General features: G+C 40.8%; 1 non-coding gene across 1 annotated transcript; it reads right to left on the minus strand.

Moving 5' to 3' along the window:
• Positions 1 to 1,329: 1,329 nt before the first annotated feature.
• TRNAE-UUC (transfer RNA glutamic acid (anticodon UUC)) lies at positions 1,330 to 1,401 on the minus strand. The gene has a single exon. It is a non-coding gene; the product is annotated as a tRNA-Glu (tRNA).
• Between the last annotated feature and the right edge of the window lie 21,335 nt (positions 1,402 to 22,736).

Consider the following 22,736-nt stretch of genomic DNA (forward strand, 5'->3'; position numbering starts at 1 on the left):
GTTCCCTCCCACTCCCACTACACAATCTTTTAAGATTGAGGTTTTGTGTGTGTGTGTGTGTGTATTTTAGTAGAGATGGGGTTTCTGTAAAGCATCCCCTGTAAATATGTCTCAGATGGCAACCAGTGTGAGAGATATTTACAGGAGAAGTTTTTCAGAACTCAGTCATAAAAGAATTGTCATATGTCACATAATAGAAATGTCTAATGCAATAATTGCAAAGATTCAAATGATCTTTTGGGCCAAATCTTATATTGCCTCCAATACAAACTGAGAACATAGAATTAAAATTCAGTCAAGGAATGGAAGTGACTATCTCTGCATGAATAATACAATTTCCCCCCACATAAAATCGTATCCCTGTCTGCAACTCATGCTGTTGGTTTATGAGTGGTCCAGGCTCTCACTGGTTCATGTTCATGCTTTCTTGACTGATTTTGATTTTGATTTTGATTGTCCGAATTAGGCTGAAGCATCAGCGTTGGGAGTAGTCACAAGTTGGTCAATCCAAGTGAGTGGCACAAGGATTGTTTCAAACAATAGAACTTTCGAAGGATGGCCCTGCCTGTTCTGGAAGCGGCTGGCTCTCCACTACTCACACAGGCTTACATTATGGTTAAGAGTAGCCAGGCCTAAGGGGAAATGGCTTAGAAGCTAAGAAAGTTTCAAGAACTTTCCACCTCTGAAAATGTGCATTTGCTAGGAGTATTGACCTCAACTTAGCCACATGTGTGATTCTATCCAGAGTCTGATCCCGTGCCTCAATTTCCCCAACTTCTGTGAAAGCCGACTTGGTGAATGGGATCTGGTTTCTGTCCTTGCCCTCTACGTCCCTGCGCAAACCTCTACTGAAGCTATATTTGTACTTGCAGACCTCTCACTTCTTTATATCCCATCCCTAGTGACTCCTCCTTCAGAAAGCGCCTCCCCGCCCTTCTCAGTCCTCAAACAATTTCAGAGGGAGGATCCTGTGGCTGGGATCTTCCATGCTCCTTCTTGTCCCTCCATCCTGTTCACCATCTCGCTATCTGCCGGCCGGAAACGCTCACTGGGGGCATAGAGAACAGTGAATTGCCTAGAACGTAAGAATTCCTTTGTAAGATTTGACCCTTAAATATTATCAGTATTTGTTGTGAAAATTTGGTATGCAAACACAGCAAAGCAGATTATATAGCCCATTATGCAGGTGTTGTGAACTACGAGGTGAGTTTTTAGGTCTCCACACGTCCTTCAGGATTATGTAGCTTTTCACAGTCGTGTTTTTAAGCTTCTTGCTAAGGCTTATACATTTACGAATTTCAGTGTGTTCCAAAAAAACAGTATTAGTCATTCCCACACCGGGAGTCGAACCCGGGCCGCCTGGGTGAAAACCAGGAATCCTAACCGCTAGACCATGTGGGAGATGACGAGAGAGTAGTGAATTCTAAACCAATTGAATCATTTCCGCCTGCCCTTGCCTTCCACGTTCTGCCCCGCCTCCGACAACAAATCCCTGTCTGCGCCTGCGCGGGCTTTCGGCGCTGACCCCTTGCTAATAGAGCTGCGCTCCTTCTCGAAAGGCGGAGGCAGTGCTAGGCGCTGTGGCTGCTGGCACTGCCGGGTTTTTCAGCAGTGCTGTGCCCAGAGGTCCCCAACCCCTCGCACCCCGGCTCGCTGGAGGCGGCACCAGACCTCCTCAGGCCCTGGTCCGTAGGAAACTGCATCCCGGCCTCAGTTTCCAGAAAGCTCCTCCGTGCGATTTGGGAAGAGCACGGTTTGAATGGTTGACAATAGAGGGGCTGAAGAACCGAGCCGTGCGGGCCTGGCTCCGGGGCTGGGTTCCCGGGCGGGCGCCGAGCGGAGCCTGCCATTAGGTCCCATTCTGCCAGTCAGGCCATTTTAACTGAAATTTTGCATTTAGATCAATTCTGATTTCGTGAACCAAGCCCGAATGGCTGAAACCCCGAATAACCCATAGGACATGGTTTGGAGCGAAAGGCCTTCCGAAACTGCTGGCTTTAAGATCTTGTTCAGAGAGCATACTCTTTGCAGGGACGTGGTTGGAGCTGGAGTTCTTTATCCTCAGCAAACGCAGGGAACAGAAAACCAAACACCGCATGTTCTCACTTGTAAGTGGGAGCTAAATGATGAGAACACATGGACACATAGAGGGGAACGACACACACTGGGATCTATGGTAGGGTGGAGGGTGGAGGAGGGAGAGGATCAGCAAAAATAATGGGTACTAGGCTTAGTACCCGGGAGATGAAATAATCCGTACAACAACCGCCCATGACCCAAGTTTACCTATGTGAGACACTGCGCATCCTGCACATGTATCCCTGAACTTAAAAGTTAAAAAAAAAAAAATCTTGTTTAGGGATGGCCTTACATTATTAAAACAAAAATAACGAAACACCTAAAATCATAAGAGAAGAACCCACTTATTGCACTATGGTAACAACACTTCCACGGCCAAAAAAAAAAAAAAAAAGTAAAAAACTAAACTGCTGAATGGCAGATAAACATGTAAAAACCCATAAAAGAAAAAAAAAAAGACTGATATTAAATAGATCAGAAACTACACATGAATGGTAATAAGACAAACACTGCGATATAAAAGTGAGAACTTAATGAGACCAGGCCCTTCATGGAGAGGAAGCCTATGGCTAAAAGGCATTTGAGAAAGATCTCAGCCTCACTGATTCACAGCCAGCATTTGGCCAACAAGCAAAAGTGTGGAAATGTCAGGTACCGGCAAGCACGTGGAGAAAAGGAATTTCCTAGAAACTCGTAAAGCTTGATCAGGGAGGGAGATTGTCAGGATTTCCTAAACGTGCCTATAATCAAGCAATTCCATTTAAAAATTTTTTGCAAAACCAGCATGGTTCTGGAACTGCTGTGCATACACTGAACACGAAGAAATACTGCTTTGAAAATACCTGTGTTAGACACAGCCTAAGGCACAGTAGCACTACCACACTGCAGCCGGCAGAACCGTCCTGAGCAAAAAGCACAGAAGGATGGAGGGGTTAAGAGATTCTTAATTTCAGCTGTAAGAATTTCAAAGGTCTATGTGATAAAATTAAATAATTCTCAAGTATTTCAAACGTTTATGGGATGAAATCACTATAAACAATGCAACAGCCAGCCCTAGGCTGGGAGAAAATATTTGAAATATTTTTGATAGGAAAAGGTGACTATCCTTAACGCACGACTGAATCTAAGCACGCAAGAAAAACCCACAGAAGGGGCTGAGGCTGTGAATAGAGGATTTAGAGGAGAGGGATTCTGATTGGTCAGCAAATGGGGGCTGGAGCCAGCTCAACCTTGCTGGTACCATAGCAACACAATTTAAAGCAGTGCTAAAATATCCAGCATTAGGGAGGAAGTGAGGCCACAATCTCAACAATGACAATAGGTACAGCCCCTTTGGGGCAGGAGCAACCTGACAATTACCTATCAAAATAGGAAGGTGCACCTTCAATCCAGAAATTTCAATTCAGTGTTGCCAAGGCCAGGAGCCCTGTGATGGCCAGGTCTTAAAAGAGTCAGTGTGAGGGGACAACTCTGGGCAGTAGCAAGCAGTGGGGACTTGGGAACCCTGAGGCCTCTACATCCTGGTCTGCTGCTCCTACACCAGGACAAGGCCATTCACCTTTCTGACAAATGAATGGAGTGGCTGGCTTTCTCCTGCTGTGCTGTGCAGTTTTGCTGGGAATTGCCTGCCCAGGCAGAGGCGGTCTTTCCCAGCTGTTTCTCTCTCAGTGGAGCCATGGATGGATAAGGGGTGAGTGTTGATTCCAGGCCCAGATGCTTAGACAACTGGCGATCCTTTCCCACTCTGCTAGTCCACTACCTGAATGTAGAGGATTCTGAAGCTGGAGGAGGAGCCAGTGCCACACATGGAAAGAGAGTGGGTCCCTGAGTCACTGCGTGGAAACCACTTCCAACCACCAATGAACACATTGGGTTCTTACAGCTAGAAATAAAGTTTTATTGCATTCATCATTTAAATTTGGGGCTTGTTTGTTATCACTACCCTAAGTGACACAACAGGGTCCTGAAAAAAGGGCAAGCACCACAAAAATGAAACAAATGTTCTAGTAGATGATTACGTGCCTTAGCAATGATGGGGGTGGGGTGGGGAGACATGGGGGTAAAGTATGGTAGAAACTGAAGTACAATAAGAAGGCTTGAATAGTTTGCTTCATTTTACAGAGTAGTGTATCAGGATCCTTCGCTTCAGTTTGGTAATATTAATCCAAATAATTTTTAAAAATAGGAATTAATATACATTTCTATAATTTATTGGATACTTAATGTATTTTAATAATTTAGAATTTAGATTTAAGAAATGTTTAGATCTGAAAGATAACTGGGGATTTTCAAGGCTAGAACCTCAAAAATATCCAGGAGGTAAAAATCACTTGCCCCAAATCATCCAACTGAGAGATTTAGTGAAATCCTTTTAGCAGATCATCCTGCATTGGTCCCATGATAAAAATAATATTGGAATATGATGAAATGAATGAAAATCTAGACAGCATTTTTTCCATCAAGGGAAGTTCCATGACAACAAACATTCTGAACCAGTGTCTTTCCATTAGTTGTAATTTGGGTGCTATAATATTACTGGTAATCAATGGTTTATTAACTTGAGCAACCTGAGAGTTAGAATAATACAGATTGTGTGTGTGTGTCTGTGTGTATATTCATGTGTATAAGTTTCCTCCCTCTTTTGAAGTCAGATGTCCCTGGCATAAATGCTACTTCTAAAAGCTGACTAGGGCCGGGCAGGAGAATCACTTGAACCTGGGAGCAGGAGGTTGCAGTGAGCTGAGATCGTGCCACTGCACTCCAGCCTGGTGACAGAGTGAGACTCCATCTCAAAAATAAAAATAAAATAAAAATAAAAATAAATAAATAAATAAAAGCTGACTAGCTAATTTTTGGAAAAACTATTGAACCTTTGAATTTGAATTTCCCTCTATAATAAAAAGAGTCACTGTGAGGGCACTGAGTGCTTGTGAGGGTGAGTTCTTAGTATCATGCCTGAAATGAAGGTGGTACTTGCTGCAGGTTAATTGCCAGTGTCCACTCTCACCCTACGAATGTTCTGTGGAAAGCATCAGCCCGGCCACCTCCACTCAACTACTGAACAGGGGTTAGCAGGGACCCGTGGCTCTTCCAGTGACAGATCTTGTGGATGATCACTTCTCCAGTGGTGTTTAGTTCTGACTGAGCAAATTACCTGCATTTCACCCCTATTCTGTCTGCCCAGACCTCTGTAACAGTATCATCCCCAGAAAGCTGAAGGGACTTGCTTAAGTGCACACAGCCAATTTGGCCAAGCTGCTGGGAAGATATCATGTGTTCTCTGTGTGTACATGCGTGCTTTCCTCTTCATCTCTCTTTCTTTTGCTGGAATCTGGCAATGCTTCTTGTCTTTATTAGTTATTTGATAACCGTTTGAGGTCTTGTGGTTTTTATCATCGTTAAGCCAATTAATCAGAGCTCTTTGATATGTAAACATCACATGTGCAATACATGTAAATACACAGAAAGACAAAAGAAGGTCCAGTAGTTGTAAGATTTTTCATTTGCCAGTTTTTAAGTTTCTTAAATGTATGTTTTCAAAAACCTTAAATTGAATGCAAGTTCCTTGGGTAAGAGTCATGTCTGCACTGTTTTTCTGCCCTGTCTGTGGAAAAGCATGGAGCCTAGTACACAGGTGAAATGCAACTATTTCTTTTTTTTTAAAGAAAGGGAGTCTCGCACTCTTGTACAGGCTGGAGTGCAACAATTTTTTTTGATGTGTTTATTTCCTTTTTAATGATAATAAGGTTGTAGAAATAATTTTTGTCAAGTCCAACTTTCTCAACTCATGTTAAATAAATGTGTCCAGTGGGGAAGGAAGATGATGACTACACTTATTCTTGCTCTAACAAACACACAAAACAAAAATTGACATTGCTTCCAGAGAGTGTCTTTGGTGGTTCTCTAAGCCAAGCAAAACTTCTATTTTAAAAAGTAATTGTTTAATTATATTAGCTTAACCTCGTGAAATTTTCAAGAATCCACTGGTTTTGACTTACTACAATGGAAATTTCATGTCGTTCAACTTAATTCCTCTACCCCTAACTGTGAGTGTCAGATCTACCTATTATATTAACAGGGGAGGCTAAATGGAAAGCTCACTCTTTAATTAAAATCTGAGATTCTCCAACATCAATAAGAACAGCAATAACAACAAAAAATTGTACTTGCTTCCAAAATTACAGATACTTTGATTTTTAAAGTGAAAGAATACTTCAGACATTTAACTGATGGCAATTAAAATATTTTATTTTGCACATTTTTACAAAAACATATGACCCTAAGAAGATATTCTGAGAGCTACTCCCAGGGCTTGGAAAAGGCCAGAATAACTGAGGTTCCCGGAAGTCTCACATTAACTTTGTGAGACTTCACCTCCGGCTGTAAGGAAAGAGTTACACATTCCTGTCACTGTTCTCCCTTAGGTCCTGTTATCAATGAGTGTGGGTCTTCACTGGGTCCCTCCAGAACTGTTGGATAGGCTTCCTCGCTGGTCTCTCATGCCCCAGGTTTGTCCTCTGTCTAATACGATTATGCAAGTCCACAGTTTAAAACCCTTTAATGACATTAATCATATCAGATCACATTCAAATTCCTTAGCAATTCAGGAAGGTTATTAGCATCTGACTCATGCCCCACCTACAGCCTCACTTCTCTGCTTCGGATCCTTGAAGCTTCTCCTAACACACCCTACTGCTTGAAAACATTTCTCTTTTGTCTGATTTGTTTCTTCCTAAAATCCCTTCTTTCCCCTATTTTATGCATGTTATTTGTCCACTCCACCTAAGAAATGTGTACCTGTCAGCAAGACTCAGCTTGAATGTAACTTCATTATAGAAACACTCCTAAATCAATGAATAGTTCAAAAAAGACATCCTCCTGGAATTAGTTCTGTGCCATGGTGCCTCCATCCCCATCCCAAGAGGATTATTCTCATCATACCACTGATAAAAGAAAAACTTCAGCTGAATTAAATGTAAAGTGGTTTAAGCAATGAATGATTCGTGAATCAGGCAGCCTCCTGAGCCAGAGTAGATTCTGAGACTCCAGCACAGCCATGGGGTGGAAGAAGATTGTTGGACAGAAAAAGTTAAGTGACGTACGGAAAATGGAAGTGAGGTACAGAAAGAGCTGGATTGGGTACAGCTTGGTGTTTGCCTTATTTGAACAGTTGGCCACATTTGATTGGCCAAAACTCAGTGATTGGCACAAGTGTAGGCTGCGGTCTGTTTACACCTCCACTTGTAGTTCACCATGTGCAGAGAAAACTTTGGGCTGAACTTAAAATATGTAAGGAGGCAGCTTTAGGCTAAACTTGATTTAACAATTTCACCCCAAATTTGAGAGATCAAAACTTTAGTCATTGATGTCACTATAACCATTGTAAATATACTTATTTGGTCTTTAAACCCACCGGGAAATGGTAGAACAGTGGGTTTTGCAAGGTAGCAGCAAGGACTGAGTAGAAGGTACCTCCTTATGCTGGGACGTCCTGTTTACAGGAGAAAAACAAAACCTGATCTGTTCTAGGATCTGTGTGTTTCCTTAAAGTCTTAGTTTGATTACATCACATTTAACATGAGTGACTCCATTTTGGTTTGGTCTGGTCCTTTTGGGGCCTAGTGCATGTGCTCAGTCCAAAACAATGGCCTCTCATAATTTTGTTTAAAAATTCTTCCTTTTGGTCAGGTTCTCACTTAGGTGAAAGTGTGACCAAAACTTAGGGCTTTAGTGCCACTTTCAGTACCATCAGTTTGGGTTTCTGGTCTCAATGTGGTCATTCATAGGTTACGATGTCCTCATGGTCACACATTTCTTTCAGCTCTGTCATTCCAGTTGAAGAAAGACCATTTGACGTTTTGGAGATGGCTGCATGCAAACATCTGAAACTTTTGGGAGAATACAGCATACCAGGGAGACTACTATTATAACTATCAGGGGGATAATAGCAAGAGTTTGGAGTATGCTCCTTACACAATACCCCCATAAACCAAACCACCTAAAATTAAATAGATCAAAGAATGAGCTAAAGAGTCGACTTGCTTAATTAAGTGGCCTCTTTGCTAAACCTTTACAACGAATCTCTGTAATCTACTTTTGATATATTTCTCTATAGGCCACAAGTGTCAACAGCGACACAGATAGTTTTCTGTTTAGCCAGTTCTATTATTTAGCATAATTTTCACAAGAGAATTTAAAGTCTGCTGTGTAACCATGGTTTTTACAGTAGAATCTGCTATAGAGCCTATCATGAGGGAAACATTTCTAATCATTGCCTTTTTTACTCCAAACCATGGAAAAAAGAACCTAACAAATGACGCCCTTCTAAAAGAGTGAAGCTCTCCTGGTAATGTTCTCTTTAACCCATGATGTGGGTTAAGAGGAGTGAACCAATGTTCTGTTTCTCACTGATTATGAAGCAAAGTGTGTACCATTAAAGTTTCTGTTTCTCACCTACATCAGGCCTCCATCTTTCATCTGTCAAGATATAAGGTTATCCATGTGTAAGGCTGGCTGCAAAATCCTTCATAACTAAAAGTATACCCCATGAGTGCACACAACAGACCCCTTTTCCACTTGTATTGTTCATACAGGCATAAGCAAGGGGAAAAATATTCAAAGATAAGAGTCTTATGATAATAGAAGTCTTGATCTGTGATGTTGGGAAAAGCTTTTTGCATCAAGGATGTCATCTTCTTCTTAGGGAGTAACTTCCCTGGTTAGCTTTACCTTAAGGGTTCCAATGAGTGTACAATTCCAAGAGCATGGAGGGACCCTTCTCAGTTGTGAGATTATGAACCCAAGGCTCGATGTCCTAAAGTTTTACTGCAGTGAGGATGGCAAAAGCAATCTTTCTCTGATGTCTCAGAAGATCCAATCTTCAGGTTCTAGATTGTGAAGGAGTTGATTGTCCTCAGTGAACCATAAAAAGGTTTTTTACTTGTGACATAATAATCTATTGTTATAACATCAGTCCTCTTGCATGGTAAAGCTTTCATACAACCGGAAAACATGCACTGAAAATGACAATTAAACGAAATCCCTTTATAAATGTTTAAATGACCCATTGGGTAGCCAAATGTACCTGAAGCTTTCATTGTCTTCCCAGGAGTATGGGTTTGAAAAACCAAACATTGGTCATAAACTATTTTAGCAATTTAGAATTCATCATGCCAATGTATATTTAATTTGGATCATTTTATCTTTTCTATGATGAGTCATGGAATGCAGAGCTTTTAATAAAATCTTTAAGGAGACAGAAAGGACAAGGTGACTGTCCTCGTTCTCCATGAGTCCATGCTTAACATTGGACTTATGTCTTCTTGAATACCAGTTACTTCTCCAATTTAGATACATAATGCTGATAACTGATGGGTTAACATAGGTAAATTTGACTTAGACCATGGAGTTCATTCAAATTGTATGTCTAAACAATTTCAGTATTGGCTGATTTAGCATGAAAATCTGGCAAAGTATTTTCTTGGTATTCAATTAATTTTTGTTTTACTTGGGTTAGTAGTTTTGTAACCCAGTCAGTCTTTTCATTAAAGTTCCAGGAATTATTACCCAGTCTAAATGATATGATTCTAAAGTTACTAGAAACCTGTATTCAAGATTGACTTTCAGGGTCTTTTCCATCCTTTCATGAACCTCCTAAAAGACACCATATTCTAGGATTTTGTGTGCTTGTGAAGTTTGCAGAAACTGCATCAGCATTAAGCAATTAACTGTGGAAATGGCTTTAAATAGTCATAATTAAAGCCACATTTGACAAGGAAATTTTGTTATTTCTGTGGTCTAAAAAAACATATTATGATTGATAGCATATACCAGACATATTCGAATTTTAGCAATCCCATACAATTTTGGAACATATATTAATATCATTCACTAAAATATAACATGAAGAAGATTAAACATTATTTTTTATTTTGACAGTGCTTACAATGTAACTTAACATGTCAAATAATCCTGTTGACCTCTTTTAAAAGCTTCAGGGGCCCTCTGTAGCATCTCAAAGTCAGAAGTCAGAAGAGACAATTTTGAAGATGAAATTTGATTTTGGGAAGCCTGTGTAACCACCCAGTGGGTTCACCTTGCCCACTGCCTAGACAAAGCCAATTTATCAAGACAGGGGAATTGCAATCAAGAAAGAGTAATTCATGCAGAGCTAGCTGTGTGGGAGACCACAGTCTTGTTACTACTCCAGTCAGTCTTCCTGAGCATTCAGGGATCAGAATTTTTAAGGCCAGCTTGGTGAGTCAGGGGAAGCCAGTGAGCTGCGAGTGCTGATTGGTCAGGTCTGAGGTGAAATCACAGGGAGTTGAAGCTGTCTTCTTGTGCTGGGTCAGTTCCTGGGTGGGGACCACAAGATCAGATAAGCCAGTTTGTCAATCTGGATGGTGTCAGCTGATCCATCAAGTTCAGGGTCTGCAAAATATCTCAAGCACTCATCTTAAGAGCAGTTTAGGGAAGGTCAGAATCTTGTAGCCCCCAGCTGCATAACTCCTAAACAATAATCTCTAATCTGTGGCTAATTTGTTAGCCCTACAAGGGCAGTCTAGTCCCTGGGCAAGAAGGGGGTTTGTTCTGGGAGAGGACTGTTACCATCTTTGTTTTAAACTATAAACTATAAACGAAGTTTCTCCCAAAGATTGTTCAGCCTACACCCAGGAATGAACAAGGACAGCTTGGAGATTAGAAGCAAGATGGAGTCGGTTAAGTCAGATCTCTATTACTATCTCAGTGACAATTTGGCAATGGCGGTTTCACCTATAAAATATGTTAACGGTTTGAAACACTTGATATTATCAAATAGAATTCTAGGTCACCATAAATCATTCATTTAGTCAAAATGCTAACTCAAAACTTTTAAAAAGGCAAAAACTTCACTCAGTGATAGAGGGAAGACTTAGCTTTCCAAACAATGTCTCTTGTTTTTCCCTTCTTTATTCGGTAGTTTATTCAAAAGGCAAAGGAAACTCTTTCATTATCATTTAATAATACATGAAAATCTTGTTCAAGAGAAAAAGCCAAGTTTCACCCTTGAATTAGTATACTATTAATGTCAACCCCAATCTTTAATAAAACCTTATAGACAAATCTATTTAATCTTAATCAGTTTGATCATAAGGTGAGATTCTCATAAACCCTTTATAACCCTTTACAAATTTTTGTTAAAGAGCAGATCAGTGCTCTGAGAAAACCCTGTTGTGCTTTTATTCCAATATGTAATTTATGGAAAAACTGAATAAAACCCCTTTAACTTTACTCAATAAGTTCACACACACAGTTACTTTTACAAGACTAACTTTTCACAAACCTTCCACAACTTGCTTAAACCTTCAGCTTTATCCTTATCTAACTTAAAACAATCCTTTAACCCTTTAATCTAGGCAAAAATATCCACATTCCCATGACTTCTTATAATCTTTTACTAAAAACACATTTCACTTTCTTTATAACCCCTGCATGTAAAACTGTTCCTTCAGTAGTCTCAATTATACGTTACAATGTTAACACTTAGCAACTTTTTTTTTTAATTATTTTTTGGAGATGGAGTCTTGCTCTGTCACCCAGACTGGAATACAGTGGCATGATCTCGGCTCACTGCAACCTCCACTTCCCAGGTTCAAGTGGTTCTCCTGCCTCAGCCTTTCGAGCAGCTGGGATTACAGGCACTCACACCACTTCTGGCTAATTTTTGTATTTTTAATAGAGATGGGGTTTCACTGTGTTGGCCAGGCTGGTCTCAAACTCCTGACCTCAGGTGATCTGCCAGCCTCGGCCTCACAAAGTGCTGGGATTATAGGCGTGAGCCACCACACCCGGCCTCACTTAGCAAGTTTTATTTTTGGTGAAAAACCTGGTAAGTGAGCGATTCTGATTATGTACCAGGTCTGGAACCTAGAACACCAGACAGAAGTGCAGATAAAGTCTGACTCTTTCCAGCATAGCCGGGAGCATGGGTAACTCCACATGTCCCCAGGCCTTATTTAGAATCTAATAGCTCTGAAGCAGTTAAGTTGAACACTTTTCAAAAGTCAAAGCAGTTTATGACCTGAAAGCATTTAGTAAACCTAGTATCTGACTTGCCTATTTTAGACCAAATGTCTTTATTTGACTAATAACCTTTATGGCTGTTTCTAGTTCCCAAAGATTACTAAAGTCATGTGAACTAAAAAACATTATATTTTTTACTTTTCTGAGAAAATATTTGATTTAAGCACTTATTATTTTTAAGCCAATTAATCAGAGCTCTTTCATATGTAAACATCACATGTGCAATAATATAAATACACAGAAAGACAGAAGAAGATCCAGTAATTGTAAGATTTTTCATTTGCCAGTTTTTCAGTTTCTTAATCCAATTACTGGCTTCATGGTGGAGTCCTTGGAGGAACAGGGCTAGGAAAACACGCAGTTATTTTCTAGGGTCTAATAAGCAGGCACAGCTGGAAGGCAAAGCAGATCCCCCAAAATTCAGGGCTCTATTATCATACTGACTCCTGGATCCCCAAAAGAGAAATGCCGTGGAACAAGACAGGGCAATGATTTTCATGTGCATGTGATTGCAAAGCAACCCAAAGCTGATCAGCCCATTCTGTGATTAGCCTATCCCCCAGGGGAGTCTTATCCCTCAGCTGGGGTGGGGGCATTTCCACACTTTCTAGCTGGCCGTGAGCATGCTTTTCTGATCCAAATGTGCAAAAATCTGTGTGTCCTCCATAATTACCATTAGCCATCCCTAAAAGTATATTTAGCCATAGATTTTGAGAAGGATCTATCTGCTTTCAATTCCTGGGGTTTCATGAGGAAAACAGAGGTTTTTCCCAAAGCAGGATCTATGGCACCTCCTCTATTTTCCCCAAGCAGTCCCAAGTGGTTAGAAGTTCTCTTAGGTCCTCTCTTGTGTGCATCAAGAGTGGCAAGACAAAATGGAGAAAAGCAATTCAGCCAACTGAGAAGAAAAAAAACCTTTTTTCTCCAGAAAAAGAAGATTCGAGAAAAAATCGTAAAGACCTTTTAAATATATGCGTGGCTTAGATATCTGCTTTTAATTAAGCTGCCTTTTAACCATAGCACTCTTTAAAATTTCTTATTACCCTACTTTAGCCAGGCCAAATGATGAATATTTCTGGCTTTTAAGCTTTATCAAAACTGACCTCACAGGTCAAACCAATAAGCCTCAATTAAGGTTATGACTTAACCACGACTGTATGAGGTATTTTCAAAGAGGTAGCAGTTTTTAAAAAATCTAGACTCTCCAAAGGTAGATCAGAGAAAGGAAGATTCTACAAGGGAAGCTAGAAATTGTTCATGGAGGGGAAGAAAATCAACAAATGGCCAAAGTGACACAGACATCAAACCAGAAAGGACTCATTCTCTTGGCCCAGAATTGAACTCTGAACCTGGGCCACCACTGTGAAAGGACAAGGTCCTAAGCCGGCGTTCTATCCTAAGGTTCCCCTCTTCATGAGAGAATGACACGGAAAGACAAATTCATAGCACAAGGTATACCAGATTCGCTACAGCTTAAGACTGGCCTCACGAATACTTTTGCCTGTTAATTAAAACTTTGCAAGAGAGAGTGATTTTTAACCATTCTAACAACTGGTTTGTGAGAGAGCGATTTTTAACCATTCTAACAGCTGGTTTGCGGAGAGACAAGAGAGAAAGAGAGAAGAATTGCCTGCAGCAGGGTGGGGGAAGGTGAAGAACTCAGGGAACCCAGAGAAAGACCCACCCATTGCAGTGATACTGAATCAAAAGTTCAGGTGGCCACTCGTCAGTCGTGAGGGGATCTTTTCCAGTAGTTCCATCAGCTCTCAAGTTTTCCCCTTTGGGAAGGAAAAAGCTCCCCATGTCCAGTGAGCCTATACATGCCTAATCCTGTCCCCCACAGCCATCAGGAAAAAGTAGAAGGCAGATTAATCCCAAGAGAATAGCAGTTAACATCCCATAGTACCAAATCCATTTTTAACGGAGAGGGACTTTACTGAGGGGAGGGCCTCTAACCCATTCCTATCTTTTACCCGGGTAAAATGTACCCCATTACTTACCCAGAGTCAGCCAGTTGGTGCTACGGTCTATTTCCTTTGGCTCGAGATCACGACTAAGCCAAAAGATGGCAGATTTAATTTTTTTAATCAATTACTCACTTAAGCTTTTTATTCGACTTTCATAAAGTCTTTAAATAAAAATACTGAAATCCATTTAGAAGTTTCTGCCTATCAATAGGCATCCCTAGATGAGACTAATTTGGGAGCCCTCATTTCCAAACGCACTTCAATGCAGTGTTGTTCATTTGGAACATTCCACTATAAGTTATCTTTAGTAAGATTTCACCATTTCTGTCAGATTTTGTGGCTTCTGGGGCCTAACACTTATGCATGTATAAGCCAGAAGGAACTCAGTTCTTCAGAAATTAAGGATCCCATTTTTACCTAAAATATTGGCTTTCTCTCAGGTACCCTTGATCAACTTTGCCAATGATTTTTCCTATCTAAGCACTCAAGAAAAATGACACAAAGGAGTAGAACACGAAAATCCCTGCGAATTTCCAAAAGTCAAATTTACACTCCCTGCAATATTGCCATTTACCACCATTTTTTTTTCTGCCCCAGTCAGATGTAAGAGGCCTCTAAGTCAGTTAATTACTGCATCCAACCCAATTATGCACGCAGTGTAGTTTCTGTCACGACTTCCAAACCCAGTTTACATCAGAAATTTGCTCAAAGAAACTCGGAGAGCTCAAAACACAAATCCATGGAGCTTTGGAATCTGAGCGAGATCTTACCACCGTCCCAAGCTGCCCTGAGAGAGCAACGGGCACGAGGAGCCCGGCGGGTCCCTCTCTTGGTCACTCAGTGCTCACGGGGGTCGTTAGAAGCTCTATCTTGATCTGCTCTGACACCATCTGATAAAAGAAAAACTTCAGCCAAATTAAAGGAGCTTAACTGAGCAACGAATGATTCGCGAATCGAGCAGCCTCCTGAGTCAGAGTAGACTCAGAGACTCCAGCGCAGCCACGTGGTAGAAGAAGATTTATGGACAGAAAAAGGAAAGTAACATAAGGAAAATGGAAGTGAGGTACAGAAACAGCTGGATTGGGTACAGCTCGCCATTTGCCTTATTTGAACATGGTTTAAACAGTTGGCTACATTTGATTGGCCAAAACTCAGTGATTGGCACAGGTGTAGGCTGCAGTCTGTTTACACCTCCATTTGTTATAGTTCACCATGTACAGAGAAACTTTTAGGCTGAACTTAAAATATGTAAGGAGACAGCTTTGGGCTAAACTTGATTTAACACCACCATTCTACCTTGTACACGTTGTTGTAATTCACTTCCCATCCCATAGTATGCTTAATTCATGCTAATTCTTTGCTTATATCTATTTTCCCCCAAACTTTAGTTTTTGAGAAAGAAGAAAAACAGACCAAACCAAACAGCCCTGATGTCTGAAAAGCTGGCCTGTTAGTCCCAGCTAGACCATCCTGTTCTCCTTGTGCACACACTCAATCTTGCAAACACCAACCTCAGACAAGGTTACTCTGAGGCCATGATACAGTGAGACAAAGTAAGCCCATTTCATAATTTTATTTAAGCACAGACAAAAACAAGTTTGCTGTGCCACCCACAAAATACTAAACATCCTTCTCTCTTGGCTAAAATGAGTGACGACAACTCCCTATCAATTACAATATTTACCCTTGCACTAGTCCTGTCTGTCCTCCCCACAGATAAGATTAATTGAGACACCCAATTACTGAGTTGCCTCTGCTTTTGGATGATTTCCAAAATAAAGCAAACCCTTCCCTTGAATCTTCCTCAATTCACCAATGTAAGCCCAAATCATATAACAGCTTCTGACACCTCCTTGCTGAGATGCCATTTTTCTCTGTGGTGTGTGTTCTGCTCACTGCAACTAGCAATAAACCCACCTTGTTCAATCACAAGGGTGCTCCTAGTGGTCTCTGATTCAAAGACACTGATGGAAATAGAAGTTCCTCTGAGATGCAGCTGAGATCCGCACTGCCTCAGACTGGGATGATGGACTCCGTGTATTCGTCTGTTTTCACACTGCTATAAAGATACTATCCAAGCCTGGGTAATTTATAAATTATAAAGGAAAGAGGTTTAATGGACTCACAGTTCCATATGGCTGGGGAGGGCTCAGGAAACTTACGATCATGGCAGAAGACAAAGGGGAAGCAAAGACCTTCTGCCAGGCGCGGTGGCTCACGCTTGTAATCCCAGCACTTTGGGAGGCCGAGGCGGGCGGATCACGAGGTCAGGAGATCGAGACCACGGTGAAACCCCGTCTCTACTAAAAATACAAAAAATTAGCCGGGCGTGGTGGCGGGCGCCTGTAGTCCCAGCTACTCGGAGAGGCTGAGGCAGGAGAATGGCGTGAACCCGGGAGGCGGAGCTTGCAGTGAGCCGAGACTGCGCCACTGCACTCCAGCCTGGGCGACAGAGCGAGACTCCGTCTCAAAAAAAAAAAAAAAAAAAAAAAAAAAAAAAAAAAAAAAAAGACCTTCTTCACACGGTGGCAGGAGAGAGAAGTGCAAGCAGGAAATGCCAGACCCTTATAATTCCATCAGATCTCATGAGAACTCACTCACGATCATGAGAACAGCATGCGGCAAGCCGACCCTAGGATCCAATCACTTTCCTTCCTCCATCCGTGGGGAGGACAATTTGAGATGAGATTTGGGTGGGGACACAGACCCAAAGCATATCATTCAGTGAGGGAGCATGCATCTGCACAGCCCTGTGCCTTGGGTGCCACATTTCCTGGCTGGGAGGTAAGTTCATGCTACATTGAACTGCTGTATTTCAGTGTAGCCTTTGGGCAATGGGTTTATTTTGTTTTCCTAGGCGTTATGTCCCTTGGGATTTTTAGTTATCAGATCTAATTTGTACTATTCTTTGGCAAAATTGTTTCATGGCGCCTAACACCTGCTTGTCTATTGCACCAGCTGTTTGTCTGTCTGCTTCTCTAGTGTCCTGAAAGTTATTTGTCTCTGAGGGGAAAAGTGCATAAGAAGACAGTGTTTCTAAGCCTGAGAGTCCATCATCAAAGCCAACCTCAGAAGAAACTGAGAAGCTTTCTTCTCAGGCCCGTGTTCTATTGGCCCTGGTTTACCATTTCAAAATCTTGTAAGTACTTCTTCCTCAGTCTTGCTTTTGAGTCCCTGAGAACTGTTTTTATTTAATTTTGTCTGCTTGGAACCAGGAGATTTTGTCTGGCCCCGATGGATGACAATGGGTCTTTGCCAAGCTCCAGAGACAGAATGAGACAAGAGCTATCGGTAGGGACATGCTGTAGGTTTCATGACTCTCTTCAAGACACACCACACCCCCTTCAGGCTGAACTGCCGATTTCTTTATGTTTTATTACTAGAACTCTTACTCTTGTGCATAGCTTTTTAAGTGGCACAATTTTACCAAAACAATTCAAAACTGCAGTGACCACTTTAGAAAACTGTTTATCGAGTAGCACTTTAGAACAAAAAAGAAAGAAAAATAGTCGGTTCTCTTTAACTGATATGAGGAAGCTTCTAAATCCAATTTAGGTCCCAAATTTGCCCCACTAAGATACTCATTAGCTACAGTTAATGAAAAACATAAGAAACTATCTCTCTAAGCAACATCTTTACGCAGTGTTCAGAATTAGCTACTGCTGACATTTCCAAATACTACTTTTTCTGCTGTTGTTGTTGATGGTTTGAAGCCAGAAATTGCAGATATGATTGTAAATTTAAAATTGGCTAAATCACCTTACTGCATGATCTTCACTATTTGACTGAACATTTTGTAGAGACGTGAGATATCAAAAAGTTTAAAACCCTCATGAGGGAATTGTCTTGTTTAAAAGAAAGCATTTTGTTTAACATGGGACCTATCTCCTCCTTCATTTTCATCTTTTTCAAGACTAAGTCTGACCTTTTTGATCAGATGGCTTGATAAAAATTTTAATGATCCCCATTGTGTAGAAACCAGCTAGATGACACTCTTTTGGGTGTGAATATGTTCAAATCTGTCTTTCATACATATAAGCTTTCTTCCCTCTCTTTACTAAAAGAAGATAGTTAGCTTGGTCTGAAGAGCACTTCCTTTCTTCTTTCTCTCGCACTCTTATGAGAAACTTTACACATTAACTGATCAAAAATTCAGTTGTTGTATGCATATACTCTAGAAAGATTTAACTCAGATAAACAGTCAAAATTGTCTAAAAGAGACAGAAAGAAGTTATCAAGCTATGTTTCTCTTTGTGGCTACTGAGAAGTTCATTTACAAGATAGCCTTTGTTACAACAGCTATGAGATAACAATAAGAGGCTTCAGTTTCAAAATAAAAGAAAACCTTGGCATGATTCACAGTCTTCAACAATTAGCTTACCATAAAAAATGTTAATACAATACTTGGATTGTTCAAGACCAAGGTTAAATTTCTTGTGCTTCTAACTTCCCACATCAGTTTTCTAATTTAAATTTCCACTGTTTTCATAGCTTGCTTCAAATTAAAAATTATACATATAAATTTGTATTCGATTGAATACAGTAATAATGCTGATGTCTTTTTACTAATAAATTTTAGCTTTAGAATCATATTATATGTGAAGAAAAGTTGTGAAGGTGGCACATAGCATTTCCATTACGCCACAGTGGGTTTCCCTGTTATTAATATCTTACATTAGTATGGTGTATTTGCTGCTATTAGTGAACCAATATTAGCACATTATTATCAATTAAAGTCCATACTTTAATCAGACCACCTTAGTTGCTTACCTAATGTCTTTTTTTTTTTGTTCCAGGATCCTATCCAGGATACCATGCTTCATTGAGTGGTAATGTCTCCTTAGACTTCTTTTGGCTCTGACAGTTTCTGAGACTTCCTTTGCTTTTCATGACTTTGACAGGTTTTGGGTTTTGTTGCCGTTGTTGTTGTTTTGAGACAGGGTCTCTCTCTGCTGCCCAGGCTGGAGTGCAGTGGTGCAATCTCAGCTCCCTACAGCCTTGACCTCCTGGACTCAGGTGATCCTCCCACCACAGCCTCCCAAATAGCTGGAACTACAGGCACGCGCCACCATGCCCGGCTAACTTTTTGCATGTTTTATAGAAGAGAAGTCTCATTGTGTTGCCCAGTCTGGTCTCAGACTTCTGGGCTCAAGCAATCCTCCTGCCTTGGCCTCCCAAACTGCTGGGATTTCAGGCGTGAGCCACGGAGCCCAGCCAACTTGGACAGTTTTGAGGATGATTGGTCAGGTATTTTGTAGAATGTCCCTCAACTGGTATTTGATGTTTTCCTAACGATTAGACTGGATGTATGTGTTTTTAATGGAAAGATGGCTGAAGTAAGTGTCATTCTCATTACATTCTGTTACAACATGACTTGCTACTGTCGACCTTAACCTTGATGGCCTGGCTGAGGTTGTGCCTGTCAGGTTTCTCCGTTGGATTACGTGGAGCCCATGCTTAGGGAGGCAGGAGTTATGCTCCACCTCGCTGTGTGGACCATCTACACGAATTTAAGATTCTTCTGCAAAGGAAATTTGTCTATTCTTCTCCATTATTTACTCATTTAATCATTTATTGTGTGCATGTGTGTTTTAGCACTTTTCTTACCTTTTGGCACAATGAGACGTACCAGGCTCATCTTGTATCTTCCCTGCCCCAATCCTAGAATCAGTCATTTCTTCAGGGAGCTCTGTTTTCCTTTATTTTTTTTTTTTTTTTTTTTTTTTTTTTGAGACGGAGTCTTTCTCTGTCGCCCAGGCTGGAGTGCAGTGGCGCGATCTCGGCTCACTACAAGCTCCGCCTCCCGGGTTCACGCCATTCTCCTGCCTCAGCCTCCCGAGTAGCTGGGACTACAGGCGCCCGCCACCACGCCCAGCTAATTTTTTGTATTTTTAGTAGAGACGGGGTTTCACCGTGTTAGCCAGGATGGTCTTGATCTCCTGACCTCGTGATCCGCCCGCCTCGGCCTCCCAAAGTGCTGGGATTACAGGCTTGAGCCACCGCGCCCGGCCTATGTTTTCCTTTATTGGAGAACCGTGTTAGAAATCAAGATATGTGTGATAGGTGCGCTCATTATTCCTGGGGCATCACTGCTTCTAGGCCCTCTTAACAAAAAGAGTATACACATGTATGTGTGTACACACCCTACGTATGAGTTTGTATTTATAGATACTGCTAGAGATTTTTTAAGTTAAGGAGGTATGTATTCTTATTTTATTAAGGTTTTGATAAAAAAAATGGCAAATATTTAAAATATATATTTTCATTTTCTACAGGGATGATGGCTTTTTATATATAAATGTATAAATTATATTAATAAAATTGCATTATATTCATAAAATTATATGAAGAGATTTTCCAGTATTGAACTATACTTGCACCTTTTAAATAAACCAGAAATTGGTCAATCCTCATGAGGCAGGAGAACAGGGAATTAGGGTAACCAGAGGTTAAGGCAGAAGCAAAAGAACAGCAGGTGCAGCCATTTCTAGGCAAGATTAGGCAGCATCCAGGCCACATCTTCACTCCTGTGATAACAAGACAGAAGTTTCCACTTCAGCCTCTGGTTGACAGCGGGCCAAGTCTCCACTTCAGGCACTGACTGGTCGCAGGCCAATCGTTCATAGGGCGTAACCAATTGGAGGCCTCTAAAGGGCATCTAGGGGTGTTACCAAATTCTTTTTAGCCTAATAAAAACCCTAAAGAACATTGCAATTGGGTTCTTAAGCATATATATATATATATATATGCTTATATATTCATATATATACATATCCATTTATATATGAAGCTAAATGTGAGTACATACTGATGTCTCCAACTCTAATCTATTACCTATGGGTCATTCTAGCCTTCTGATTTTGCTTATATGTAGCCTCCCCCTTTAACAGTGAGAAACCTGGCACCCACCATTCACCACTCATTTACTTTTTAAATTCCATATAGTGTATAATAGTTTTAGGTGTGTAAACTCATATTTTGGGAAAAAAATTACCAAATAGAGTACAGTGCCATGTATAGCTACTTTTACCATTAGTCTTGCAATCTCTACTCATTTCTAAAATTGCTTAGGTCAGCACTTTTCTCCTTAACTCTCTTTAGTGAGGTCCGTCATACATTTGTAAGACTGTTAGATTCTTTTGTCACAGTCCGCATTTCATCCTGAGATTCCCCAAACTCCTAAATGATTTTTTAAAATTTGATGCATTAAAGTTCCCCTTTGTGCTATAAGGTTCTATGCATTTTGACAAATGCATAGTTTCATGCATCCATCACTGCAGTATCACACAGAACGATTTCACTACCCTAAAAAATTCTCTGTGCTTCACCAACCTTCCCTCCCCAGATCCCTGACAACCACTGTTCATTGTCTCTGCAGTTTTGTCTTTTCCAGAATGTCATATAAATGGAATAACATTGTATGTGGCCTTTTCAAACTGGTGTCTTTCACTTAGCAATGTGCATTAGGATTCACATGTTTTTGTGTGGCTTGGTAGTTCATTATGGAATAATATTCCTGTATTTCATCTACAGTTTGTCTATCCATTCACCCATTGAAGGACATTTTGGTTGTACCCAGTTTTTGGCAATTTTGGATAAAGCTGCTATAAACATTGTATGCAGGTTTTTGTGTAGACATACATTTTCAAATCAGTTGCATAAATACCTAGGCGCACAATGCCCAGATCACATGATGAGACTACGTTTCACTTTGTGAGAAACTGCCAAACCGTCTTTCAAGGTGGCTGTAGCATTTTGCATTTCCACCAGTAATGTATGAAAGTGTTTCTTGCTCTGTATTCTTGCCAGTAATTGACTTCATCAGTTTTTTGGATTTTAGCCATTCTAGTAGAAGGGAAACGGTATCCCATTGTTTTAATTTGCATTTCCCTAATGACAAATGATGCTGAGCACCTTCTCATATGCTTATTTGCAATATGCTAGGTTCTTTGGTTCTCCTCTGATCTTTTGCTTTGTCAGCATTCAGTGGTGTCCCCACTGCGGCAAGAGTACAGTCTTGCCTCACGGCACATCCGTAATTCCATGTGCCATTTCTGACTCAGCTGTAGGCTCCAGCAGGCCAGGCTAGTGCCTGCTAACCCTGATGATCCAATAACACATGGTAGAAACTTTCAAAAACGTGTAATTATGAAGATAAATGCCTACCCACACTTCCAACCAGGAATAGCCAACTCAACTGATTTGTTGCAATTCCTTTCAGCCTTTGTGGGATTATTTTTTTCTTTGTGTTGGACATTTAGTTTATTTTCAACTTTTTCTTATCTAAAATCATGCTGAAATAAACCACATGCTTCACAAATCTTTGACCTCATTTCAGATGAAACCCTAGAGTTAGAATTAACACGTAAAATTGTAACGCCTTTCAAAGGTTCTTTAATACACATATCCAAATTGTGTATTCACCAAATTGCTGCCATGTGTGACTTCCACAGGCAGGGGAGGAAGCTGTTCCTTGCCACGCCCCCACCAGCACGGAGGAGGGGCACTGGCTTTCATCTTTGTCAGGCTGTCAGCCCCGCCTAGTATCCTGTGCTAGTTTTGATGTATTTAATTTATGAGCACATTTGAACATTCTCTATTATGCTTGAAATTAGCTTCCTATAATAG

Source organism: Symphalangus syndactylus, chromosome 5 (genome assembly GCF_028878055.3).
Source record: "Symphalangus syndactylus isolate Jambi chromosome 5, NHGRI_mSymSyn1-v2.1_pri, whole genome shotgun sequence".
NCBI lineage: Eukaryota > Metazoa > Chordata > Mammalia > Primates > Hylobatidae > Symphalangus > Symphalangus syndactylus.